The sequence below is a fragment of the Garra rufa genome, chromosome 2 (assembly GCF_049309525.1).
Source record: "Garra rufa chromosome 2, GarRuf1.0, whole genome shotgun sequence".
Classification (NCBI taxonomy): domain Eukaryota; kingdom Metazoa; phylum Chordata; class Actinopteri; order Cypriniformes; family Cyprinidae; genus Garra; species Garra rufa.
Genome location: NC_133362.1, coordinates 70,543,343 through 70,568,517, shown reverse-complemented (window position 1 = coordinate 70,568,517; position 25,175 = coordinate 70,543,343). Strand labels below are relative to the sequence as shown.

At 45.4% G+C, this 25,175-nt stretch overlaps 27 non-coding genes across 27 annotated transcripts; 22 read left to right on the top strand and 5 right to left on the bottom strand.

Moving 5' to 3' along the window:
• Positions 1-329: 329 nt before the first annotated feature.
• On the top strand, positions 330-470 carry LOC141326998 (U4 spliceosomal RNA). The gene has a single exon (XR_012354322.1). It is a non-coding gene; the product is annotated as a U4 spliceosomal RNA (small nuclear RNA).
• A 972-nt stretch (positions 471-1,442) lies between these two features.
• LOC141326936 (small nucleolar RNA U3) lies at positions 1,443-1,658 on the top strand. The gene has a single exon (XR_012354267.1). It is a non-coding gene; the product is annotated as a small nucleolar RNA U3 (small nucleolar RNA).
• Positions 1,659-2,959: 1,301 nt separating this feature from the next.
• On the top strand, positions 2,960-3,032 carry trnak-cuu (transfer RNA lysine (anticodon CUU)). The gene has a single exon. It is a non-coding gene; the product is annotated as a tRNA-Lys (tRNA).
• Positions 3,033-3,411: 379 nt separating this feature from the next.
• On the top strand, positions 3,412-3,551 carry LOC141327069 (U4 spliceosomal RNA). Its single transcript, XR_012354387.1, has one exon. It is a non-coding gene; the product is annotated as a U4 spliceosomal RNA (small nuclear RNA).
• Positions 3,552-4,046: 495 nt separating this feature from the next.
• On the bottom strand, positions 4,047-4,128 carry trnas-gcu (transfer RNA serine (anticodon GCU)). Its single transcript has one exon. It is a non-coding gene; the product is annotated as a tRNA-Ser (tRNA).
• Positions 4,129-4,620: 492 nt separating this feature from the next.
• LOC141327019 (U4 spliceosomal RNA) lies at positions 4,621-4,761 on the top strand. Its single transcript, XR_012354341.1, has one exon. It is a non-coding gene; the product is annotated as a U4 spliceosomal RNA (small nuclear RNA).
• Positions 4,762-5,733: 972 nt separating this feature from the next.
• Positions 5,734-5,949, top strand: LOC141326949 (small nucleolar RNA U3). Its single transcript, XR_012354279.1, has one exon. It is a non-coding gene; the product is annotated as a small nucleolar RNA U3 (small nucleolar RNA).
• Positions 5,950-7,251: 1,302 nt separating this feature from the next.
• Positions 7,252-7,324, top strand: trnak-cuu (transfer RNA lysine (anticodon CUU)). The gene has a single exon. It is a non-coding gene; the product is annotated as a tRNA-Lys (tRNA).
• Positions 7,325-7,703: 379 nt separating this feature from the next.
• Positions 7,704-7,843, top strand: LOC141327058 (U4 spliceosomal RNA). The gene has a single exon (XR_012354377.1). It is a non-coding gene; the product is annotated as a U4 spliceosomal RNA (small nuclear RNA).
• A 495-nt stretch (positions 7,844-8,338) lies between these two features.
• On the bottom strand, positions 8,339-8,420 carry trnas-gcu (transfer RNA serine (anticodon GCU)). Its single transcript has one exon. It is a non-coding gene; the product is annotated as a tRNA-Ser (tRNA).
• A 492-nt stretch (positions 8,421-8,912) lies between these two features.
• LOC141327018 (U4 spliceosomal RNA) lies at positions 8,913-9,053 on the top strand. The gene has a single exon (XR_012354340.1). It is a non-coding gene; the product is annotated as a U4 spliceosomal RNA (small nuclear RNA).
• A 972-nt stretch (positions 9,054-10,025) lies between these two features.
• LOC141326981 (small nucleolar RNA U3) lies at positions 10,026-10,236 on the top strand. The gene has a single exon (XR_012354309.1). It is a non-coding gene; the product is annotated as a small nucleolar RNA U3 (small nucleolar RNA).
• A 1,276-nt stretch (positions 10,237-11,512) lies between these two features.
• Positions 11,513-11,585, top strand: trnak-cuu (transfer RNA lysine (anticodon CUU)). The gene has a single exon. It is a non-coding gene; the product is annotated as a tRNA-Lys (tRNA).
• Positions 11,586-11,964: 379 nt separating this feature from the next.
• Positions 11,965-12,104, top strand: LOC141327068 (U4 spliceosomal RNA). Its single transcript, XR_012354386.1, has one exon. It is a non-coding gene; the product is annotated as a U4 spliceosomal RNA (small nuclear RNA).
• A 495-nt stretch (positions 12,105-12,599) lies between these two features.
• On the bottom strand, positions 12,600-12,681 carry trnas-gcu (transfer RNA serine (anticodon GCU)). The gene has a single exon. It is a non-coding gene; the product is annotated as a tRNA-Ser (tRNA).
• A 492-nt stretch (positions 12,682-13,173) lies between these two features.
• Positions 13,174-13,314, top strand: LOC141327042 (U4 spliceosomal RNA). The gene has a single exon (XR_012354363.1). It is a non-coding gene; the product is annotated as a U4 spliceosomal RNA (small nuclear RNA).
• A 971-nt stretch (positions 13,315-14,285) lies between these two features.
• On the top strand, positions 14,286-14,501 carry LOC141326939 (small nucleolar RNA U3). The gene has a single exon (XR_012354269.1). It is a non-coding gene; the product is annotated as a small nucleolar RNA U3 (small nucleolar RNA).
• Positions 14,502-15,805: 1,304 nt separating this feature from the next.
• Positions 15,806-15,878, top strand: trnak-cuu (transfer RNA lysine (anticodon CUU)). The gene has a single exon. It is a non-coding gene; the product is annotated as a tRNA-Lys (tRNA).
• Positions 15,879-17,082: 1,204 nt separating this feature from the next.
• On the top strand, positions 17,083-17,222 carry LOC141327067 (U4 spliceosomal RNA). Its single transcript, XR_012354385.1, has one exon. It is a non-coding gene; the product is annotated as a U4 spliceosomal RNA (small nuclear RNA).
• Positions 17,223-17,717: 495 nt separating this feature from the next.
• trnas-gcu (transfer RNA serine (anticodon GCU)) lies at positions 17,718-17,799 on the bottom strand. The gene has a single exon. It is a non-coding gene; the product is annotated as a tRNA-Ser (tRNA).
• Positions 17,800-18,291: 492 nt separating this feature from the next.
• Positions 18,292-18,432, top strand: LOC141327016 (U4 spliceosomal RNA). Its single transcript, XR_012354339.1, has one exon. It is a non-coding gene; the product is annotated as a U4 spliceosomal RNA (small nuclear RNA).
• Positions 18,433-19,404: 972 nt separating this feature from the next.
• On the top strand, positions 19,405-19,615 carry LOC141326982 (small nucleolar RNA U3). Its single transcript, XR_012354310.1, has one exon. It is a non-coding gene; the product is annotated as a small nucleolar RNA U3 (small nucleolar RNA).
• Positions 19,616-20,890: 1,275 nt separating this feature from the next.
• Positions 20,891-20,963, top strand: trnak-cuu (transfer RNA lysine (anticodon CUU)). The gene has a single exon. It is a non-coding gene; the product is annotated as a tRNA-Lys (tRNA).
• A 379-nt stretch (positions 20,964-21,342) lies between these two features.
• LOC141327066 (U4 spliceosomal RNA) lies at positions 21,343-21,482 on the top strand. Its single transcript, XR_012354384.1, has one exon. It is a non-coding gene; the product is annotated as a U4 spliceosomal RNA (small nuclear RNA).
• A 495-nt stretch (positions 21,483-21,977) lies between these two features.
• On the bottom strand, positions 21,978-22,059 carry trnas-gcu (transfer RNA serine (anticodon GCU)). Its single transcript has one exon. It is a non-coding gene; the product is annotated as a tRNA-Ser (tRNA).
• A 492-nt stretch (positions 22,060-22,551) lies between these two features.
• Positions 22,552-22,692, top strand: LOC141327041 (U4 spliceosomal RNA). Its single transcript, XR_012354362.1, has one exon. It is a non-coding gene; the product is annotated as a U4 spliceosomal RNA (small nuclear RNA).
• A 971-nt stretch (positions 22,693-23,663) lies between these two features.
• LOC141326941 (small nucleolar RNA U3) lies at positions 23,664-23,879 on the top strand. Its single transcript, XR_012354271.1, has one exon. It is a non-coding gene; the product is annotated as a small nucleolar RNA U3 (small nucleolar RNA).
• The last annotated feature ends 1,296 nt before the right edge of the window (positions 23,880-25,175 follow it).

Genomic DNA, 25,175 nt, shown 5'->3' with positions numbered 1-25,175 from the left:
TAAAAGAAGTCAGCGGCGGGTGTTTGATGAACATTTTCACCAGCTCGAGTTTGCTGTGGCATGTGGATTCATTCTTTACTGATGATCTGTCTCTAGGGCTCATCTAGTTGACATGGTATCCGCTGACATTCGGCTGAAGGTGCTGATCCACCATCTGCTCTTGGTACGGACTGGATCCGGGGGACTGCAGTGACCATCTGATCGGAATACAGAATGGATCTGGCGGCTACGGTGACCTCAGAATAAGAAGAAACAGACTAATATTAATGTAGATGCAAAAGTTCCATGTTGCCACAGTATCAGATTGGACGGTCACGACCGTCGCTGGCATTCTTTCGCAGAGGCAATATTGTAGCCTATGAGGTTTATCCGAGGCGCGATCATTGCTGGTTGAAAACTTTACCCAATACCCCGCCAGGATGACTTGAAATACAGTTAGCTTTGGCAATTTTTGCTAGCCTCTCTGGAGGCTTAGAGTTTTGTTGAGAAATATAGCCTTGTTTCGTTTAGGTTTTTTTTTCCTCGCCAAAAAGCTGTCTACTGATGATAGAGCGCCAGAGCCAGAGGGCTTGTTGTTTTTTCAATATGTTCTCAAGACAGGTATCGTTAAACTGCCGCGCAATTACAGATCACCGTTACCCATCGTAAACAGGTTGGTCCTGTCTGGTCCGGTGGGCTCTCAGTGGCGCTAAAGCTTCCAATGCGTGTCGAGCACAATGTATTAGCCTTCCACCGCCTTAACCACTGGACCACCTCGTCATCTTGCAGGGTTTCTTTATTTAACACTCCTGATTCATGTGCATGTGGATGCATTCTTCGTCTTTTCTTTCAGCCGCCGAGGGCCTGTTTTCCACTTAGGCCCTGCGCCAAACTCCCTATGAGACACAATCGAACGTTAGTAGTAACCTCCGATTACGGCCGAATGTGGATTCTGCTCGGACGACGGGGCACCGGTACATCCTTTGTAGCTTTAGCTTATTAGCCAAACGCTACACCAGTTTGCCATTTCCCTTGAAATCATCCTTGATTTCCATAAGAAAGGTGCCCCAAATTGGTGGAAAATCACAACTCAACCATACGCTGTCCAAAGCATTGAACCGCCTTCACGCGGCAAAACAGAACATGTTGTTGGCCCGCACTGCTGGGTCAAACTGCGCTTCCCAAAAACAGATTGGGTCAAAACTGACAGAAGAAATCTCTAAGCCTGCTTTAAGCCCTACCCACGGGACGGGTTGACAGTCTCGCACAACGCGAGAGCCTCAGTTTCGCCTGTGTAATTTGGGGGCCGATGAAAACTGCATCCGACTAAAATTACAAAAAAAATTTTAGGACTCTAATGATGTTTCAGATGTAACTTTTCTCATCTCTGTTGTTTGGTTGTCACCATCTCTGAGACTCAAAGTGTCAGAAGTCGCCTAAGCTGGTTTTGCAAAATGGAGGTCAAGATTATACTTTCAGGGATCATTTCTATAGTTTTTAACTAGGAAATGTGTTTCAAAAGTGTAGTGTCTCCCAAACTACGATGATGAGTTTTGATACTCTTTTCTGAGCGTGAATCGGGTGTGGAGTAATTGTTCATTTCATATGCTCCACACCATTGATGAACGTTCTGTGTGGCATTTATGCCGCATAGAAGAAGAGAGTATGATCAGAGTGGTCTTTGAAAATTGTAAATATCAGATTAAAAATCTTGTGAGTAGGTGCGATCGATTGAACATCGGATATGATTCTGTTTGTAATTAATTGTTTAGCTCATAATTGGTGTATATCTGATGAAACTACTTTTTTTTTTTTTTTTTTACATTTTTGTTGGTGGGTGTCACCATCCTTGAGATTCAGAATGTCAGGATAAGATGTCAGCTGGTTCTATCAACTTAAAGTTGCCATAAAATGCATTGAGAGAATATTTTAATTTTTTCTTTGATATCTACATAGAAGGTATATGGCATAGGAAAGGGCAAACAATCTCCAGAAACGGTTTTACAGGACCATTTACAACCCTAGGATTTGTCCCTAGAATGAAATGCTCTGTTATTGCCTTTTTTGGAAGCTTCATGAATATTAATGAGCTCTGCTCCGATTGGCTGTTTCACAGAGCTGCTCATCTCTATAGCTGGCACATTGATAAAAAATATATATTTAATTAGGAGCTCTAGCCGCTTTTAATATGTGGTTTGTTGAATCTGCCGTTTTGAATCGCAGACATTTTAGTCTCATTACTGTGATCCATGTGCTCTGTGTAAAGTTATAATGCAGACGGAGCTCTTCTTACCACACAAGTTCAGCTGCTTCTCGGTGATACTCTGGATCTGTAAATCATTCGCCATCATCAGCGCAGTTATTTCTCCATCATTCACCATCATCAGCACAGTCATCTCTCTGTTTATGTGGTAAGTGATATCTTTTGTACTGCAATGTAACAGGCTAGTGCTAGCATTAAGCTAACCGTGTCCCTTCAGTGGCTTGCCTTGTTTTACTGATGTACTGACGTTACCGATGATTGGGCGATGCAAATGTTGGAGGCGTAACTATTAACGATCCCGGGACTGTTGCGTAACAGTCGGTGTTATGTTGGACTTGACATATAAATCTAGTGTTCTCAAAAGACCACCGAAAAATAGAAGATTTATCCTTATCCTTATATAGATTTATCCTTGATTTCCATAAGAAAGGTGCCCCAAATTGGTGGAAAATCACATCTCAACCATACGCTGCCCAAAGCATTGAACCGCCTTCACGCGGCAAGACAGAACATGTTGTTGGCCTGCACTGCTGGGTCAAACTGCGCTTCCCAAACACAGATTGGGTCAAAACTGACAGAAGAAAACTCTAAGCCTGCTCTAAGCCCTACCCACGGGACGGCTCGACAGTCTCGCACAACGCGAGAGCCTCCGTTTCGCCTGTGTCATTTGGGAGCCGATGAAAACTGCCTCCGACCCGGTGAAGGAAGCCACAACCAGCCCGGCTAGCTCAGTCGGTAGAGCATGAGACTCTTAATCTCAGGGTCGTGGGTTCGAGCCCCACGTTGGGCGCCTCTGTTGGCTCTCTTTCTTCCCAACAGGGTGGCGGGCTCCAGCGTGCCCATTCGCCGCACAGGCTAAGTGGATTTTGCGAGCTCCGGAACTGGATCCGGGGGACTGCAGTGACCATCTGATCGGAATACAGAATGGATCTGGCGGCTACGGTGACCTCAGAATAAGAAGAAACAGACTAATATTAATGTAGATGCAAAAGTTCCATGTTGCCACAGTGTCAGATTGGAGAGGATCTGGTTTTCACAGTCTTGCGTCGATGGCCGTCTAGGTGAAGAGGTCTTCACTGATGATCTGTCTCTGGGGCCCATCCAGCTTGCTACCACCTTGTCGGTTCACATCCACGTAGGTCCACGAAAAGGTCATGACCGTCACCGGTATTCTATCGCAGAGGCAATGTTGTAGCTTGTGTGGTTTATCTGAGGTGTGATCATTGCTGGTTGAAAACTTTCCCCGATATCCCATCGGGATGATTTGAAATACAGTCAGCTTCGACAGTTTTTGCCGGTCTCTCTGGACGCTTCTTGAAAAAGATAGTTTTGCTTCGTTTTGTTTCCTTTTGTTGGAGTGGCTGGTTGTTGGTCCTCGTCAAAGAGGTGTCTACAGATCATAGCGTGCCGGAGCCAGAAGATCTGTTGTTTTGTCAATATGTTCTCAAGACTTCGCTGCAGGTATCATTAAAGTACAGCACAATTACAGCTCACCGCTACCCATCGTAAACAGGTTGGGCCTGTCTGTTCCGGTGGGCTCTCAGTGGTGCTAAATCATCAAATGAAGAGGATGGGATTCAAACCCTCACAAACCAAGGTGTGCCCAGCACAACGGATTAGCCTTGCATCGCCTTAACCACTCGACCACCTCGTCACTTTCCGTGGTCCTTTTATTTAACACTCCCGATTCAGACCATCAGCTCATTAGTAGAGCACTCAGTGAACTGAACTGAGTGTGTCAGATAAGGAGGACACTCAAAAAGTGCAGAGTGGGGTCCCCAGGACTACTGCTAAAGGAGCCGAACGACGAGGATGGGATTCGAACCCACGCGTGCAGAGCACAATGGATTAGCAGTCCATCGCCTTAACCACTCGGCCACCTCGTCATTTTACGTGGCATTTTTTATTTAGCACTCCTGATTCAGATCATCAGTTCATTAGTAGAGAACTCTAAGAACTGAACTGAGTGTGTTAGATAAGGAGGACACACAAAAAGTTTAGCATGGGGTCCCCAGGACCTGGATTAAGGTCCAGTGCTAAAGGAACCGAACGACAAGAATGGGATTCCAACCATTGCACAGAGCACAATGGATTAGCAGTCCATCGCTTTAACCACTCGGCCACCCCGTCCCCTTGCTGACCGAGACAGGCCATGCTGCGGACCTTTTCAGCTGCTGCTGCCGTGCTTTCAGCAGGCTGTTTTGAGCACAGAGGGAATAGTGAATGAGCCGTCTTTTACACACCTCTAATCTGTTCCGTGGAAACACGGTGCAGCAACCCGTGCCAGGAGACTGTTTGTGCGTCATGTTTAAAGCTTGCTGCCACCTTGTCGGTTCACATCCACGTAGGTGCACGAAAAGGTCACGACCGTCGCTGGCATTCTTTCGCAGAGGCAATATTGTAGCCTATAAGGTTTATCCGAGGCGCGATCATTGCTGGTTGAAAACTTTACCCAATACCCCGCCAGGATGACTTGAAATACAGTTAGCTTTGGCAATTTTTGCTAGCCTCTCTGGAGGCTTAGAGTTTTGTTGAGAAATATAGCCTTGTTTCGTTTAGGTTTTTTTTTCCTCGCCAAAAAGCTGTCTACTGATGATAGAGCGCCAGAGCCAGAGGGCTTGTTGTTTTTTCAATATGTTCTCAAGACAGGTATCGTTAAACTGCCGCGCAATTACAGATCACCGTTACCCATCGTAAACAGGTTGGTCCTGTCTGGTCCGGTGGGCTCTCAGTGGCGCTAAAGCTTCCAATGCGTGTCGAGCACAATGTATTAGCCTTCCACCGCCTTAACCACTGGACCACCTCGTCATCTTGCAGGGTTTCTTTATTTAACACTCCTGATTCATGTGCATGTGGCTGCATTCTTCGTCTTTTCTTTCAGCCGCCGAGGGCCTGTTTTCCACTGAGGCCCTGCGCCAAACTCCCTATGAGACACAATCGAACGTTAGTAGTAACCTCCGATTACGGCCGAATGTGGATTCTGCTCGGACGACGGGGCACCGGTACATCCTTTGTAGCTTTAGCTTATTAGCCAAACGCTACACCAGTTTGCCATTTCCCTTGAAATCATCCTTGATTTCCATAAGAAAGGTGCCCCAAATTGGTGGAAAATCACAACTCAACCATACGCTGTCCAAAGCATTGAACCGCCTTCACGCGGCAAAACAGAACATGTTGTTGGCCCGCACTGCTGGGTCAAACTGCGCTTCCCAAAAACAGATTGGGTCAAAACTGACAGAAGAAATCTCTAAGCCTGCTTTAAGCCCTACCCACGGGACGGGTTGACAGTCTCGCACAACGCGAGAGCCTCAGTTTCGCCTGTGTAATTTGGGGGCCGATGAAAACTGCATCCGACTAAAATTGCAAAAAAAAATTTAGGACTCTAATGATGTTTCAGATGTAACTTTTCTCATCTCTGTTGTTAGGTTGTCACCATCTCTGAGACTCAAAGTGTCAGAAGTCGCCTAAGCTGGTTTTGCAAAATGGAGGTCAAGATTATACTTTCAGGGATCATTTCTATAGTTTTTAACTAGGAAATGTGTTTCAAAAGTGTAGTGTCTCCCAAACTACGATGATGAGCTTTGATACACTTTTCTGAGCGTGAATCGGGTGTGGAGTAATTGGTTATTTCATATGCTCCACACCATTGATGAACGTTCTGTGTGGCACTTATGCCGCATAGAAGAAGAGAGTATGATCAGAGTGGTCTTTGAAAATTGTAAATATCAGATTAAAAATCTTGTGAGTAGTTGCGATCGATTGAACATCGGATATGATTCTGTTTGTAATTAATTGTTTAGCTCATAATTGGTGTATATCTGATGAAACTACTTTTTTTTTTTTTTTTTTTACATTTTTGTTGGTGGGTGTCACCATCCTTGAGATTCAGAATGTCAGGATAAGATGTCAGCTGGTTCTATCAACTTAAAGTTGCCATAAAATGCATTGAGAGAATATTTTAATTTGTTCTTTGATATCTACATAGAAGGTATATGGCATAGGAAAGGGCAAACAATCTCCAGAAACGGTTTTACAGGACCATTTACAACCCTAGGATTTGTCCCTAGAATGAAATGCTCTGTTATTGCCTTTTTTGGAAGCTTCATGAATATTAATGAGCTCTGCTCCGATTGGCTGTTTCACAGAGCTGCTCATCTCTATTGCTGGCACATTGATAAAAAATATATATTTAATTAGGAGCTCTAGCTGCTTTTAATATGTGGTTTGTTGAATCTGCCGTTTTGAATCGCAGACATTTTAGTCTCATTACTGTGATCCATGTGCTCTGTGTAAAGTTATAATGCAGACGGAGCTCTTCTTACCACACAAGTTCAGCTGCTTCTCGGTGATACTCTGGATCTGTAAATCATTCGCCATCATCAGCGCAGTTATTTCTCCATCATTCACCATCATCAGCACAGTCATCTCTCTGTTTATGTGGTAAGTGATATCTTTTGTACTGCAATGTAACAGGCTAGTGCTAGCATTAAGCTAACCGTGTCCCTTCAGTGGCTTGCCTTGTTTTACTGATGTACTGACGTTACCGATGATTGGGCGATGCAAATGTTGGAGGCGTAACTATTAACGATCCCGGGACTGTTGCGTAACAGTCGGTGTTATGTTGGAATTGACATATAAATCTAGTGTTCTCAAAAGACCACCGAAAAATAGAAGATTTATCCTTATCCTTATATAGATTTATCCTTGATTTCCATAAGAAAGGTGCCCCAAATTGGTGGAAAATCACATCTCAACCATACGCTGCCCAAAGCATTGAACCGCCTTCACGCGGCAAGACAGAACATGTTGTTTGCCTGCACTGCTGGGTCAAACTGCGCTTCCCAAAAACAGATTGGGTCAAAACTGACAGAAGAAAACTCTAAGCCTGCTCTAAGCCCTACCCACGGGACGGCTCGACAGTCTCGCACAACGCGAGAGCCTCCGTTTCGCCTGTGTCATTTGGGAGCCGATGAAAACTGCCTCCGACCCGGTGAAGGAAGCCACAACCAGCCCGGCTAGCTCAGTCGGTAGAGCATGAGACTCTTAATCTCAGGGTCGTGGGTTCGAGCCCCACGTTGGGCGCCTCTGTTGGCTCTCTTTCTTCCCAACAGGGTGGCGGGCTCCAGCGTGCCCATTCGCTGCACAGGCTAAGTGGATTTTGCGAGCTCCGGAACTGGATCCGGGGGACTGCAGTGACCATCTGATCGGAATACAGAATGGATCTGGCGGCTACGGTGACCTCAGAATAAGAAGAAACAGACTAATATTAATGTAGATGCAAAAGTTCCATGTTGCCACAGTGTCAGATTGGAGAGGATCTGGTTTTCACAGTCTTGCGTCGATGGCCGTCTAGGTGAAGAGGTCTTCACTGATGATCTGTCTCTGGGGCCCATCCAGCTTGCTACCACCTTGTCGGTTCACATCCACGTAGGTCCACGAAAAGGTCACGACCGTCACCGGTATTCTATCGCAGAGGCAATGTTGTAGCTTGTGTGGTTTATCTGAGGTGTGATCATTGCTGGTTGAAAACTTTCCCCGATATCCCATCGGGATGATTTGAAATACAGTCAGCCTCGACAGTTTTTGCCGGTCTCTCTGGACGCTTCTTGAAAAAGATAGTTTTGCTTCGTTTTGTTTCCTTTTGTTGGAGTGGCTGGTTGTTGGTCCTCGTCAAAGAGGTGTCTACAGATCATAGCGTGCCGGAGCCAGAAGATTTGTTGTTTTGTCAATATGTTCTCAAGACTTTGCTGCAGGTATCATTAAAGTACAGCACAATTACAGCTCACCGCTACCCATCGTAAACAGGTTGGGCCTGTCTGTTCCGGTGGGCTCTCAGTGGTGCTAAATCATCAAATGAAGAGGATGGGATTCAAACCCACACAAACCAAGGTGTGCCCAGCACAACGGATTAGCCTTGCATCGCCTTAACCACTCGACCACCTCGTCACTTTCCGTGGTCCTTTTATTTAACACTCCCGATTCAGACCATCAGCTCATTAGTAGAGCACTCAGTGAACTGAACTGAGTGTGTCAGATAAGGAGGACACTCAAAAAGTGCAGAGTGGGGTCCCCAGGACTACTGCTAAAGGAGCCGAACGACGAGGATGGGATTCGAACCCACGCGTGCAGAGCACAATGGATTAGCAGTCCATCGCCTTAACCACTCGGCCACCTCGTCATTTTACGTGGCATTTTTTATTTAGCACTCCTGATTCAGATCATCAGTTCATTAGTAGAGAACTCTAAGAACTGAACTGAGTGTGTTAGATAAGGAGGACACACAAAAAGTTTAGCATGGGGTCCCCAGGACCTGGATTAAGGTCCAGTGCTAAAGGAACCGAACGACAAGAATGGGATTCCAACCATTGCACAGAGCACAATGGATTAGCAGTCCATCGCTTTAACCACTCGGCCACCCCGTCCCCTTGCTGACCGAGACAGGCCATGCTGCGGACCTTTTCAGCTGCTGCTGCCGTGCTTTCAGCAGGCTGTTTTGAGCACAGAGGGAATAGTGAATGAGCCGTCTTTTACACACCTCTAATCTGTTCCGTGGAAACACGGTGCAGCAACCCGTGCCAGGAGACTGTTTGTGCGTCATGTTTAAAGCTTGCTGCCACCTTGTCGGTTCACATCCACGTAGGTGCACGAAAAGGTCACGACCGTCGCTGGCATTCTTTCGCAGAGGCAATATTGTAGCCTATAAGGTTTATCCGAGGCGCGATCATTGCTGGTTGAAAACTTTACCCAATACCCCGCCAGGATGACTTGAAATACAGTTAGCTTTGGCAATTTTTGCTAGCCTCTCTGGAGGCTTAGAGTTTTGTTGAGAAATATAGCCTTGTTTCGTTTAGGTTTTTTTTTCCTCGCCAAAAAGCTGTCTACTGATGATAGAGCGCCAGAGCCAGAGGGCTTGTTGTTTTTTCAATATGTTCTCAAGACAGGTATCGTTAAACTGCCGCGCAATTACAGATCACCGTTACCCATCGTAAACAGGTTGGTCCTGTCTGGTCCGGTGGGCTCTCAGTGGCGCTAAAGCTTCCAATGCGTGTCGAGCACAATGTATTAGCCTTCCACCGCCTTAACCACTGGACCACCTCGTCATCTTGCAGGGTTTCTTTATTTAACACTCCTGATTCATGTGCATGTGGCTGCATTCTTCGTCTTTTCTTTCAGCCGCCGAGGGCCTGTTTTCCACTGAGGCCCTGCGCCAAACTCCCTATGAGACACAATCGAACGTTAGTAGTAACCTCCGATTACGGCCGAATGTGGATTCTGCTCGGACGACGGGGCACCGGTACATCCTTTGTAGCTTTAGCTTATTAGCCAAACGCTACACCAGTTTGCCATTTCCCTTGAAATCATCCTTGATTTCCATAAGAAAGGTGCCCCAAATTGGTGGAAAATCACAACTCAACCATACGCTGTCCAAAGCATTGAACCGCCTTCACGCGGCAAAACAGAACATGTTGTTGGCCCGCACTGCTGGGTCAAACTGCGCTTCCCAAAAACAGATTGGGTCAAAACTGACAGAAGAAATCTCTAAGCCTGCTTTAAGCCCTACCCACGGGACGGGTTGACAGTCTCGCACAACGCGAGAGCCTCAGTTTCGCCTGTGTAATTTGGGGGCCGATGAAAACTGCATCCGACTAAAATTGCAAAAAAAAATTTAGGACTCTAATGATGTTTCAGATGTAACTTTTCTCATCTCTGTTGTTAGGTTGTCACCATCTCTGAGACTCAAAGTGTCAGAAGTCGCCTAAGCTGGTTTTGCAAAATGGAGGTCAAGATTATACTTTCAGGGATCATTTCTATAGTTTTTAACTAGGAAATGTGTTTCAAAAGTGTAGTGTCTCCCAAACTACGATGATGAGCTTTGATACACTTTTCTGAGCGTGAATCGGGTGTGGAGTAATTGGTTATTTCATATGCTCCACACCATTGATGAACGTTCTGTGTGGCACTTATGCCGCATAGAAGAAGAGAGTATCAGATTAAAAATCTTGTGAGTAGTTGCGATCGATTGAACATCGGATATGATTCTGTTTGTAATTAATTGTTTAGCTCATAATTGGTGTATATCTGATGAAACTACTTTTTTTTTTTTTTTTTTTACATTTTTGTTGGTGGGTGTCACCATCCTTGAGATTCAGAATGTCAGGATAAGATGTCAGCTGGTTCTATCAACTTAAAGTTGCCATAAAATGCATTGAGAGAATATTTTAATTTGTTCTTTGATATCTACATAGAAGGTATATGGCATAGGAAAGGGCAAACAATCTCCAGAAACGGTTTTACAGGACCATTTACAACCCTAGGATTTGTCCCTAGAATGAAATGCTCTGTTATTGCCTTTTTTGGAAGCTTCATGAATATTAATGAGCTCTGCTCCGATTGGCTGTTTCACAGAGCTGCTCATCTCTATAGCTGGCACATTGATAAAAAATATATATTTAATTAGGAGCTCTAGCTGCTTTTAATATGTGGTTTGTTGAATCTGCCGTTTTGAATCGCAGACATTTTAGTCTCATTACTGTGATCCATGTGCTCTGTGTAAAGTTATAATGCAGACGGAGCTCTTCTTACCACACAAGTTCAGCTGCTTCTCGGTGATACTCTGGATCTGTAAATCATTCGCCATCATCAGCGCAGTTATTTCTCCATCATTCACCATCATCAGCACAGTCATCTCTCTGTTTATGTGGTAAGTGATATCTTTTGTACTGCAATGTAACAGGCTAGTGCTAGCATTAAGCTAACCGTGTCCCTTCAGTGGCTTGCCTTGTTTTACTGATGTACTGACGTTACCGATGATTGGGCGATGCAAATGTTGGAGGCGTAACTATTAACGATCCCGGGACTGTTGCGTAACAGTCGGTGTTATGTTGGAATTGACATATAAATCTAGTGTTCTCAAAAGACCACCGAAAAATAGAAGATTTATCCTTATCCTTATATAGATTTATCCTTGATTTCCATAAGAAAGGTGCCCCAAATTGGTGGAAAATCACATCTCAACCATACGCTGCCCAAAGCATTGAACCGCCTTCACGCGGCAAGACAGAACATGTTGTTTGCCTGCACTGCTGGGTCAAACTGCGCTTCCCAAAAACAGATTGGGTCAAAACTGACAGAAGAAAACTCTAAGCCTGCTCTAAGCCCTACCCACGGGACGGCTCGACAGTCTCGCACAACGCGAGAGCCTCCGTTTCGCCTGTGTCATTTGGGAGCCGATGAAAACTGCCTCCGACCCGGTGAAGGAAGCCACAACCAGCCCGGCTAGCTCAGTCGGTAGAGCATGAGACTCTTAATCTCAGGGTCGTGGGTTCGAGCCCCACGTTGGGCGCCTCTGTTGGCTCTCTTTCTTCCCAACAGGGTGGCGGGCTCCAGCGTGCCCATTCGCTGCACAGGCTAAGTGGATTTTGCGAGCTCCGGAACTGGATCCGGGGGACTGCAGTGACCATCTGATCGGAATACAGAATGGATCTGGCGGCTACGGTGACCTCAGAATAAGAAGAAACAGACTAATATTAATGTAGATGCAAAAGTTCCATGTTGCCACAGTGTCAGATTGGAGAGGATCTGGTTTTCACAGTCTTGCGTCGATGGCCGTCTAGGTGAAGAGGTCTTCACTGATGATCTGTCTCTGGGGCCCATCCAGCTTGCTACCACCTTGTCGGTTCACATCCACGTAGGTCCACGAAAAGGTCACGACCGTCACCGGTATTCTATCGCAGAGGCAATGTTGTAGCTTGTGTGGTTTATCTGAGGTGTGATCATTGCTGGTTGAAAACTTTCCCCGATATCCCATCGGGATGATTTGAAATACAGTCAGCTTCGACAGTTTTTGCCGGTCTCTCTGGACGCTTCTTGAAAAAGATAGTTTTGCTTCGTTTTGTTTCCTTTTGTTGGGGTGGCTGGTTGTTGGTCCTCGTCAAAGAGGTGTCTACAGATCATAGCGTGCCGGAGCCAGAAGATTTGTTGTTTTGTCAATATGTTCTCAAGACTTTGCTGCAGGTATCATTAAAGTACAGCACAATTACAGCTCACCGCTACCCATCGTAAACAGGTTGGGCCTGTCTGTTCCGGTGGGCTCTCAGTGGTGCTAAATCATCAAATGAAGAGGATGGGATTCAAACCCACACAAACCAAGGTGTGCCCAGCACAACGGATTAGCCTTGCATCGCCTTAACCACTCGACCACCTCGTCACTTTCCGCGGTCCTTTTATTTAACACTCCCGATTCAGACCATCAGCTCATTAGTAGAGCACTCAGTGAACTGAACTGAGTGTGTCAGATAAGGAGGACACTCAAAAAGTGCAGAGTGGGGTCCCCAGGACTACTGCTAAAGGAGCCGAACGACGAGGATGGGATTCGAACCCACGCGTGCAGAGCACAATGGATTAGCAGTCCATCGCCTTAACCACTCGGCCACCTCGTCATTTTACGTGGCATTTTTTATTTAGCACTCCTGATTCAGATCATCAGTTCATTAGTAGAGAACTCTAAGAACTGAACTGAGTGTGTTAGATAAGGAGGACACACAAAAAGTTTAGCATGGGGTCCCCAGGACCTGGATTAAGGTCCAGTGCTAAAGGAACCGAACGACAAGAATGGGATTCCAACCATTGCACAGAGCACAATGGATTAGCAGTCCATCGCTTTAACCACTCGGCCACCCCGTCCCCTTGCTGACCGAGACAGGCCATGCTGCGGACCTTTTCAGCTGCTGCTGCCGTGCTTTCAGCAGGCTGTTTTGAGCACAGAGGGAATAGTGAATGAGCCGTCTTTTACACACCTCTAATCTGTTCCGTGGAAACACGGTGCAGCAACCCGTGCCAGGAGACTGTTTGTGCGTCATGTTTAAAGCTTGCTGCCACCTTGTCGGTTCACATCCACGTAGGTGCACGAAAAGGTCACGACCGTCGCTGGCATTCTTTCGCAGAGGCAATATTGTAGCCTATAAGGTTTATCCGAGGCGCGATCATTGCTGGTTGAAAACTTTACCCAATACCCCGCCAGGATGACTTGAAATACAGTTAGCTTTGGCGATTTTTGCTAGCCTCTCTGGAGGCTTAGAGTTTTGTTGAGAAATATAGCCTTGTTTCGTTTAGGTTTTTTTTCCTCGCCAAAAAGCTGTCTACTGATGATAGAGCGCCAGAGCCAGAGGGCTTGTTGTTTTTTCAATATGTTCTCAAGACAGGTATCGTTAAACTGCCGCGCAATTACAGATCACCGTTACCCATCGTAAACAGGTTGGTCCTGTCTGGTCCGGTGGGCTCTCAGTGGCGCTAAAGCTTCCAATGCGTGTCGAGCACAATGTATTAGCCTTCCACCGCCTTAACCACTGGACCACCTCGTCATCTTGCAGGGTTTCTTTATTTAACACTCCTGATTCATGTGCATGTGGATGCATTCTTCGTCTTTTCTTTCAGCCGCCGAGGGCCTGTTTTCCACTGAGGCCCTGCGCCAAACTCCCTATGAGACACAATCGAACGTTAGTAGTAACCTCCGATTACGGCCGAATGTGGATTCTGCTCGGACGACGGGGCACCGGTACATCCTTTGTAGCTTTAGCTTATTAGCCAAACGCTACACCAGTTTGCCATTTCCCTTGAAATCATCCTTGATTTCCATAAGAAAGGTGCCCCAAATTGGTGGAAAATCACAACTCAACCATACGCTGTCCAAAGCATTGAACCGCCTTCACGCGGCAAAACAGAACATGTTGTTGGCCCGCACTGCTGGGTCAAACTGCGCTTCCCAAAAACAGATTGGGTCAAAACTGACAGAAGAAATCTCTAAGCCTGCTTTAAGCCCTACCCACGGGACGGGTTGACAGTCTCGCACAACGCGAGAGCCTCAGTTTCGCCTGTGTAATTTGGGGGCCGATGAAAACTGCATCCGACTAAAATTACAAAAAAAATTTTAGGACTCTAATGATGTTTCAGATGTAACTTTTCTCATCTCTGTTGTTAGGTTGTCACCATCTCTGAGACTCAAAGTGTCAGAAGTCGCCTAAGCTGGTTTTGCAAAATGGAGGTCAAGATTATACTTTCAGGGATCATTTCTATAGTTTTTAACTAGGAAATGTGTTTCAAAAGTGTAGTGTCTCCCAAACTACGATGATGAGCTTTGATACTCTTTTCTGAGCGTGAATCGGGTGTGGAGTAATTGTTTGTTTCATATGCTCCACACCATTGATGAACGTTCTGTGTGGCATTTATGCCGCATAGAAGAAGAGAGTATGATCAGAGTGGTCTTTGAAAATTGTAAATATCAGATTAAAAATCTTGTGAGTAGGTGCGATCGATTGAACATCGGATATGATTCTGTTTGTAATTAATTGTTTAGCTCATAATTGGTGTATATCTGATGAAACTACTTTTTTTTTTTTTTTTTTTTTACATTTTTGTTGGTGGGTGTCACCATCCTTGAGATTCAGAATGTCAGGATAAGATGTCAGCTGGTTCTATCAACTTAAAGTTGCCATAAAATGCATTGAGAGAATATTTTAATTTGTTCTTTGATATCTACATAGAAGGTATATGGCATAGGAAAGGGCAAACAATCTCCAGAAACGGTTTTACAGGACCATTTACAACCCTAGGATTTGTCCCTAGAATGAAATGCTCTGTTATTGCCTTTTTTGGAAGCTTCATGAATATTAATGAGCTCTGCTCCGATTGGCTGTTTCACAGAGCTGCTCATCTCTATAGCTGGCACATTGATAAAAAATATATATTTAATTAGGAGCTCTAGCCGCTTTTAATATGTGGTTTGTTGAATCTGCCGTTTTGAATCGCAGACATTTTAGTCTCATTACTGTGATCCATGTGCTCTGTGTAAAGTTATAATGCAGACGGAGCTCTTCTTACCACACAAGTTCAGCTGCTTCTCGGTGATACTCTGGATCTGTAAATCATTCGCCATCATCAGCGCAGTTATTTCTCCATCATTCACCATCATCAGCACAGTCATCTCTCTGTTTATGTGGTAAGTGATATCTTTTGTACTGCAATGTAACAGGCTAGTGCTAGCATTAAGCTAACCGTGTCCCTTCAGTGGCTTGCCTTGTTTTACTGATGTACTGACGTTACCGATGATTGGGCGATGCAAATGTTGGAGGCGTAACTATTAACGATCCCGGGACTGTTGCGTAACAGTCGTTGTTATGTTGGACTTGACATATAAATCTAGTGTTCTCAAAAGACCACCGAAAAATAGAAGATTTATCCTTATCCTTATATAGATTTATCCTTGATTTCCATAAGAAAGGTGCCCCAAATTGGTGGAAAATCACATCTCAACCATACGCTGCCCAAAGCATTGAACCGCCTTCACGCGGCAAGACAGAACATGTTGTTGGCCTGCACTGCTGGGTCAAACTGCGCTTCCCAAAAACAGATTGGGTCAAAACTGACAGAAGAAAACTCTAAGCCTGCTCTAAGCCCTACCCACGGGACGGCTCGACAGTCTCGCACAACGCGAGAGCCTCCGTTTTGCCTGTGTCATTTGGGAGCCGATGAAAACTGCCTCCGACCCGGTGAAGGAAGCCACAACCAGCCCGGCTAGCTCAGTCGGTAGAGCATGAGACTCTTAATCTCAGGGTCGTGGGTTCGAGCCCCACGTTGGGCGCCTCTGTTGGCTCTCTTTCTTCCCAACAGGGTGGCGGGCTCCAGCGTGCCCATTCGCCGCACAGGCTAAGTGGATTTTGCGAGCTCCGGAACTGGATCCGGGGGACTGCAGTGACCATCTGATCGGAATACAGAATGGATCTGGCGGCTACGGTGACCTCAGAATAAGAAGAAACAGACTAATATTAATGTAGATGCAAAAGTTCCATGTTGCCACAGTGTCAGATTGGAGAGGATCTGGTTTTCACAGTCTTGCGTCGATGGCCGTCTAGGTGAAGAGGTCTTCACTGATGATCTAGGCGTTTCTCAATGTCAAGGAAGGATCCTCGGAAGCCAGAATTTCGAGGATGCTACGTAATCAACATCCGTCGAAGGACTGTTCCAATGTCGAGGATCCTCGGAATTTCAACCAAGGACTGCGTCCTTCGTTCGAAAAATATCCCATACACAGGAAAGGATGCATAAGTGTAGCCTTCGCGCTCTTCGCGCTCTAAAATCACCCACAATCCTATGCGCGCAGCTTTGCTATCTCTTGTTCAAAAATACAAATGTCGGACGTTAGCGGAGTCATGAAGGGAATCATTGTGCTCAATAGGGTAAAAATAGTGTAGTTGGGGAAATTAAAAAATAAACTTGTTTGTGAGATAGGACAAGTCTTTAACAAATAGTTGTTAAATTATAAATATTTTTAAATATCAAATATTATTACAATGGCTTGGTTGAATTCCGGTCTGTTATTTCTAGATAACAGACAACCGCGAAGTATACGGCACACGGTTGCCATGAAAAACAGAGCGTTGCTATGGACGCAGTTTTGTTCACTCAGGTAATATAATCGTTTTTAAATCAATAAACTCCTTTTTAATCATATTGATTTTTTGACTGTCAAGTGTGTTTAAACAGTGCAGGGTCAATTTGACGAAATGGATGTAATTATTTTTAAATGAATGATAAGAGCGGACCTTTCACTGAGGAAATGACGCAATAACGTGCACTTGCTAGCCTGTTCCATTTATGTGTTCTCCGAATGCTTAAGAGGAGCCTCGCCTAGCCTCTGAAGGAAGTGACTTGGAAGGACCAGTCCTGCCAAGGACGTATCCTTGACATTGAGAAACACCTTCTGTCTCTAGGGCCCATCCAGCTTGCTACCACCTTGTCGGTTCACATCCACGTAGGTCCACGAAAAGGTCATGACCTTCACCGGTATTCTATCGCAGAGGCAATGTTGTAGCTTGTGTGGTTTATCTGAGGTGTGATCATTGCTGGTTGAAAACTTTCCCCGATATCCCATCGGGATGATTTGAAATACAGTCAGCTTCGACAGTTTTTGCCGGTCTCTCTGGACGCTTCTTGAAAAAGATAGTTTTGCTTCGTTTTGTTTCCTTTTGTTGGAGTGGCTGGTTGTTGGTCCTCGTCAAAGAGGTGTCTACAGATCATAGCGTGCCGGAGCCAGAAGATTTGTTGTTTTGTCAATATGTTCTCAAGACTTCGCTGCAGGTATCATTAAAGTACAGCACAATTACAGCTCACCGCTACCCATCGTAAACAGGTTGGGCCTGTCTGTTCCGGTGGGCTCTCAGTGGTGCTAAATCATCAAATGAAGAGGATGGGATTCAAACCCACACAAACCAAGGTGTGCCCAGCACAACGGATTAGCCTTGCATCGCCTTAACCACTCGACCACCTCGTCACTTTCCGTGGTCCTTTTATTTAACACTCCCGATTCAGACCATCAGCTCATTAGTAGAGCACTCAGTGAACTGAACTGAGTGTGTCAGATAAGGAGGACACTCAAAAAGTGCAGAGTGGGGTCCCCAGGACTACTGCTAAAGGAGCCGAACGACGAGGATGGGATTCGAACCCACGCGTGCAGAGCACAATGGATTAGCAGTCCATCGCCTTAACCACTCGGCCACCTCGTCATTTTACGTGGCATTTTTTATTTAGCACTCCTGATTCAGATCATCAGTTCATTAGTAGAGAACTCTAAGAACTGAACTGAGTGTGTTAGATAAGGAGGACACACAAAAAGTTTAGCATGGGGTCCCCAGGACCTGGATTAAGGTCCAGTGCTAAAGGAACCGAACGACAAGAATGGGATTCCAACCATTGCACAGAGCACAATGGATTAGCAGTCCATCGCTTTAACCACTCGGCCACCCCGTCCCCTTGCTGACCGAGACAGGCCATGCTGCGGACCTTTTCAGCTGCTGCTGCCGTGCTTTCAGCAGGCTGTTTTGAGCACAGAGGGAATAGTGAATGAGCCGTCTTTTACACACCTCTAATCTGTTCCGTGGAAACACGGTGCAGCAACCCGTGCCAGGAGACTGTTTGTGCGTCATGTTTAAAGCTTGCTGCCACCTTGTCGGTTCACATCCACGTAGGTGCACGAAAAGGTCACGACCGTCGCTGGCATTCTTTCGCAGAGGCAATATTGTAGCCTATAAGGTTTATCCGAGGCGCGATCATTGCTGGTTGAAAACTTTACCCAATACCCCGCCAGGATGACTTGAAATACAGTTAGCTTTGGCAATTTTTGCTAGCCTCTCTGGAGGCTTAGAGTTTTGTTGAGAAATATAGCCTTGTTTCGTTTAGGTTTTTTTTTCCTCGCCAAAAAGCTGTCTACTGATGATAGAGCGCCAGAGCCAGAGGGCTTGTTGTTTTTTCAATATGTTCTCAAGACAGGTATCGTTAAACTGCCGCGCAATTACAGATCACCGTTACCCATCGTAAACAGGTTGGTCCTGTCTGGTCCGGTGGGCTCTCAGTGGCGCTAAAGCTTCCAATGCGTGTCGAGCACAATGTATTAGCCTTCCACCGCCTTAACCACTGGACCACCTCGTCATCTTGCAGGGTTTCTTTATTTAACACTCCTGATTCATGTGCATGTGGCTGCATTCTTCGTCTTTTCTTTCAGCCGCCGAGGGCCTGTTTTCCACTGAGGCCCTGCGCCAAACTCCCTATGAGACACAATCGAACGTTAGTAGTAACCTCCGATTACGGCCGAATGTGGATTCTGCTCGGACGACGGGGCACCGGTACATCCTTTGTAGCTTTAGCTTATTAGCCAAACGCTACACCAGTTTGCCATTTCCCTTGAAATCATCCTTGATTTCCATAAGAAAGGTGCCCCAAATTGGTGGAAAATCACAACTCAACCATACGCTGTCCAAAGCATTGAACCGCCTTCACGCGGCAAAACAGAACATGTTGTTGGCCCGCACTGCTGGGTCAAACTGCGCTTCCCAAAAACAGATTGGGTCAAAACTGACAGAAGAAATCTCTAAGCCTGCTTTAAGCCCTACCCACGGGACGGGTTGACAGTCTCGCACAACGCGAGAGCCTCAGTTTCGCCTGTGTAATTTGGGGGCCGATGAAAACTGCATCCGACTAAAATTGCAAAAAAACATTTAGGACTCTAATGATGTTTCAGATGTAACTTTTCTCATCTCTGTTGTTAGGTTGTCACCATCTCTGAGACTCAAAGTGTCAGAAGTCGCCTAAGCTGGTTTTGCAAAATGGAGGTCAAGATTATACTTTCAGGGATCATTTCTATAGTTTTTAACTAGGAAATGTGTTTCAAAAGTGTAGTGTCTCCCAAACTACGATGATGAGCTTTGATACACTTTTCTGAGCGTGAATCGGGTGTGGAGTAATTGGTTATTTCATATGCTCCACACCATTGATGAATGTTCTGTGTGGCACTTATGCCGCATAGAAGAAGAGAGTATCAGATTAAAAATCTTGTGAGTAGTTGCGATCGATTGAACATCGGATATGATTCTGTTTGTAATTAATTGTTTAGCTCATAATTGGTGTATATCTGATGAAACTACTTTTTTTTTTTTTTTTTAACATTTTTGTTGGTGGGTGTCACCATCCTTGAGATTCAGAATGTCAGGATAAGATGTCAGCTGGTTCTATCAACTTAAAGTTGCCATAAAATGCATTGAGAGAATATTTTAATTTGTTCTTTGATATCTACATAGAAGGTATATGGCATAGGAAAGGGCAAACAATCTCCAGAAACGGTTTTACAGGACCATTTACAACCCTAGGATTTGTCCCTAGAATGAAATGCTCTGTTATTGCCTTTTTTGGAAGCTTCATGAATATTAATGAGCTCTGCTCCGATTGGCTGTTTCACAGAGCTGCTCATCTCTATAGCTGGCACATTGATAAAAAATATATATTTAATTAGGAGCTCTAGCTGCTTTTAATATGTGGTTTGTTGAATCTGCCGTTTTGAATCGCAGACATTTTAGTCTCATTACTGTGATCCATGTGCTCTGTGTAAAGTTATAATGCAGACGGAGCTCTTCTTACCACACAAGTTCAGCTGCTTCTCGGTGATACTCTGGATCTGTAAATCATTCGCCATCATCAGCGCAGTTATTTCTCCATCATTCACCATCATCAGCACAGTCATCTCTCTGTTTATGTGGTAAGTGATATCTTTTGTACTGCAATGTAACAGGCTAGTGCTAGCATTAAGCTAACCGTGTCCCTTCAGTGGCTTGCCTTGTTTTACTGATGTACTGACGTTACCGATGATTGGGCGATGCAAATGTTGGAGGCGTAACTATTAACGATCCCGGGACTGTTGCGTAACAGTCGGTGTTATGTTGGAATTGACATATAAATCTAGTGTTCTCAAAAGACCACCGAAAAATAGAAGATTTATCCTTATCCTTATATAGATTTATCCTTGATTTCCATAAGAAAGGTGCCCCAAATTGGTGGAAAATCACATCTCAACCATACGCTGCCCAAAGCATTGAACCGCCTTCACGCGGCAAGACAGAACATGTTGTTTGCCTGCACTGCTGGGTCAAACTGCGCTTCCCAAAAACAGATTGGGTCAAAACTGACAGAAGAAAACTCTAAGCCTGCTCTAAGCCCTACCCACGGGACGGCTCGACAGTCTCGCACAACGCGAGAGCCTCCGTTTCGCCTGTGTCATTTGGGAGCCGATGAAAACTGCCTCCGACCCGGTGAAGGAAGCCACAACCAGCCCGGCTAGCTCAGTCGGTAGAGCATGAGACTCTTAATCTCAGGGTCGTGGGTTCGAGCCCCACGTTGGGCGCCTCTGTTGGCTCTCTTTCTTCCCAACAGGGTGGCGGGCTCCAGCGTGCCCATTCGCTGCACAGGCTAAGTGGATTTTGCGAGCTCCGGAACTGGATCCGGGGGACTGCAGTGACCATCTGATCGGAATACAGAATGGATCTGGCGGCTACGGTGACCTCAGAATAAGAAGAAACAGACTAATATTAATGTAGATGCAAAAGTTCCATGTTGCCACAGTGTCAGATTGGAGAGGATCTGGTTTTCACAGTCTTGCGTCGATGGCCGTCTAGGTGAAGAGGTCTTCACTGATGATCTGTCTCTGGGGCCCATCCAGCTTGCTACCACCTTGTCGGTTCACATCCACGTAGGTCCACGAAAAGGTCACGACCGTCACCGGTATTCTATCGCAGAGGCAATGTTGTAGCTTGTGTGGTTTATCTGAGGTGTGATCATTGCTGGTTGAAAACTTTCCCCGATATCCCATCGGGATGATTTGAAATACAGTCAGCTTCGACAGTTTTTGCCGGTCTCTCTGGACGCTTCTTGAAAAAGATAGTTTTGCTTCGTTTTGTTTCCTTTTGTTGGGGTGGCTGGTTGTTGGTCCTCGTCAAAGAGATGTCTACAGATCATAGCGTGCCGGAGCCAGAAGATTTGTTGTTTTGTCAATATGTTCTCAAGACTTTGCTGCAGGTATCATTAAAGTACAGCACAATTACAGCTCACCGCTACCCATCGTAAACAGGTTGGGCCTGTCTGTTCCGGTGGGCTCTCAGTGGTGCTAAATCATCAAATGAAGAGGATGGGATTCAAACCCACACAAACCAAGGTGTGCCCAGCACAACGGATTAGCCTTGCATCGCCTTAACCACTCGACCACCTCGTCACTTTCCGCGGTCCTTTTATTTAACACTCCCGATTCAGACCATCAGCTCATTAGTAGAGCACTCAGTGAACTGAACTGAGTGTGTCAGATAAGGAGGACACTCAAAAAGTGCAGAGTGGGGTCCCCAGGACTACTGCTAAAGGAGCCGAACGACGAGGATGGGATTCGAACCCACGCGTGCAGAGCACAATGGATTAGCAGTCCATCGCCTTAACCACTCGGCCACCTCGTCATTTTACGTGGCATTTTTTATTTAGCACTCCTGATTCAGATCATCAGTTCATTAGTAGAGAACTCTAAGAACTGAACTGAGTGTGTTAGATAAGGAGGACACACAAAAAGTTTAGCATGGGGTCCCCAGGACCTGGATTAAGGTCCAGTGCTAAAGGAACCGAACGACAAGAATGGGATTCCAACCATTGCACAGAGCACAATGGATTAGCAGTCCATCGCTTTAACCACTCGGCCACCCCGTCCCCTTGCTGACCGAGACAGGCCATGCTGCGGACCTTTTCAGCTGCTGCTGCCGTGCTTTCAGCAGGCTGTTTTGAGCACAGAGGGAATAGTGAATGAGCCGTCTTTTACACACCTCTAATCTGTTCCGTGGAAACACGGTGCAGCAACCCGTGCCAGGAGACTGTTTGTGCGTCATGTTTAAAGCTTGCTGCCACCTTGTCGGTTCACATCCACGTAGGTGCACGAAAAGGTCACGACCGTCGCTGGCATTCTTTCGCAGAGGCAATATTGTAGCCTATAAGGTTTATCCGAGGCGCGATCATTGCTGGTTGAAAACTTTACCCAATACCCCGCCAGGATGACTTGAAATACAGTTAGCTTTGGCGATTTTTGCTAGCCTCTCTGGAGGCTTAGAGTTTTGTTGAGAAATATAGCCTTGTTTCGTTTAGGTTTTTTTTCCTCGCCAAAAAGCTGTCTACTGATGATAGAGCGCCAGAGCCAGAGGGCTTGTTGTTTTTTCAATATGTTCTCAAGACAGGTATCGTTAAACTGCCGCGCAATTACAGATCACCGTTACCCATCGTAAACAGGTTGGTCCTGTCTGGTCCGGTGGGCTCTCAGTGGCGCTAAAGCTTCCAATGCGTGTCGAGCACAATGTATTAGCCTTCCACCGCCTTAACCACTGGACCACCTCGTCATCTTGCAGGGTTTCTTTATTTAACACTCCTGATTCATGTGCATGTGGATGCATTCTTCGTCTTTTCTTTCAGCCGCCGAGGGCCTGTTTTCCACTGAGGCCCTGCGCCAAACTCCCTATGAGACACAATCGAACGTTAGTAGTAACCTCCGATTACGGCCGAATGTGGATTCTGCTCGGACGACGGGGCACCGGTACATCCTTTGTAGCTTTAGCTTATTAGCCAAACGCTACACCAGTTTGCCATTTCCCTTGAAATCATCCTTGATTTCCATAAGAAAGGTGCCCCAAATTGGTGGAAAATCACAACTCAACCATACGCTGTCCAAAGCATTGAACCGCCTTCACGCGGCAAAACAGAACATGTTGTTGGCCCGCACTGCTGGGTCAAACTGCGCTTCCCAAAAACAGATTGGGTCAAAACTGACAGAAGAAATCTCTAAGCCTGCTTTAAGCCCTACCCACGGGACGGGTTGACAGTCTCGCACAACGCGAGAGCCTCAGTTTCGCCTGTGTAATTTGGGGGCCGATGAAAACTGCATCCGACTAAAATTACAAAAAAAATTTTAGGACTCTAATGATGTTTCAGATGTAACTTTTCTCATCTCTGTTGTTAGGTTGTCACCATCTCTGAGACTCAAAGTGTCAGAAGTCGCCTAAGCTGGTTTTGCAAAATGGAGGTCAAGATTATACTTTCAGGGATCATTTCTATAGTTTTTAACTAGGAAATGTGTTTCAAAAGTGTAGTGTCTCCCAAACTACGATGATGAGCTTTGATACTCTTTTCTGAGCGTGAATCGGGTGTGGAGTAATTGTTTATTTCATATGCTCCACACTATTGATGAACGTTCTGTGTGGCATTTATGCCGCATAGAAGAAGAGAGTATGATCAGAGTGGTCTTTGAAAATTGTAAATATCAGATTAAAAATCTTGTGAGTAGGTGCGATCGATTGAACATCGGATATGATTCTGTTTGTAATTAATTGTTTAGCTCATAATTGGTGTATATCTGATGAAACTACTTTTTTTTTTTTTTTTTTTTACATTTTTGTTGGTGGGTGTCACCATCCTTGAGATTCAGAATGTCAGGATAAGATGTCAGCTGGTTCTATCAACTTAAAGTTGCCATAAAATGCATTGAGAGAATATTTTAATTTGTTCTTTGATATCTACATAGAAGGTATATGGCATAGGAAAGGGCAAACAATCTCCAGAAACGGTTTTACAGGACCATTTACAACCCTAGGATTTGTCCCTAGAATGAAATGCTCTGTTATTGCCTTTTTTGGAAGCTTCATGAATATTAATGAGCTCTGCTCCGATTGGCTGTTTCACAGAGCTGCTCATCTCTATAGCTGGCACATTGATAAAAAATATATATTTAATTAGGAGCTCTAGCCGCTTTTAATATGTGGTTTGTTGAATCTGCCGTTTTGAATCGCAGACATTTTAGTCTCATTACTGTGATCCATGTGCTCTGTGTAAAGTTATAATGCAGACGGAGCTCTTCTTACCACACAAGTTCAGCTGCTTCTCGGTGATACTCTGGATCTGTAAATCATTCGCCATCATCAGCGCAGTTATTTCTCCATCATTCACCATCATCAGCACAGTCATCTCTCTGTTTATGTGGTAAGTGATATCTTTTGTACTGCAATGTAACAGGCTAGTGCTAGCATTAAGCTAACCGTGTCCCTTCAGTGGCTTGCCTTGTTTTACTGATGTACTGACGTTACCGATGATTGGGCGATGCAAATGTTGGAGGCGTAACTATTAACGATCCCGGGACTGTTGCGTAACAGTCGTTGTTATGTTGGACTTGACATATAAATCTAGTGTTCTCAAAAGACCACCGAAAAATAGAAGATTTATCCTTATCCTTATATAGATTTATCCTTGATTTCCATAAGAAAGGTGCCCCAAATTGGTGGAAAATCACATCTCAACCATACGCTGCCCAAAGCATTGAACCGCCTTCACGCGGCAAGACAGAACATGTTGTTGGCCTGCACTGCTGGGTCAAACTGCGCTTCCCAAAAACAGATTGGGTCAAAACTGACAGAAGAAAACTCTAAGCCTGCTCTAAGCCCTACCCACGGGACGGCTCGACAGTCTCGCACAACGCGAGAGCCTCCGTTTTGCCTGTGTCATTTGGGAGCCGATGAAAACTGCCTCCGACCCGGTGAAGGAAGCC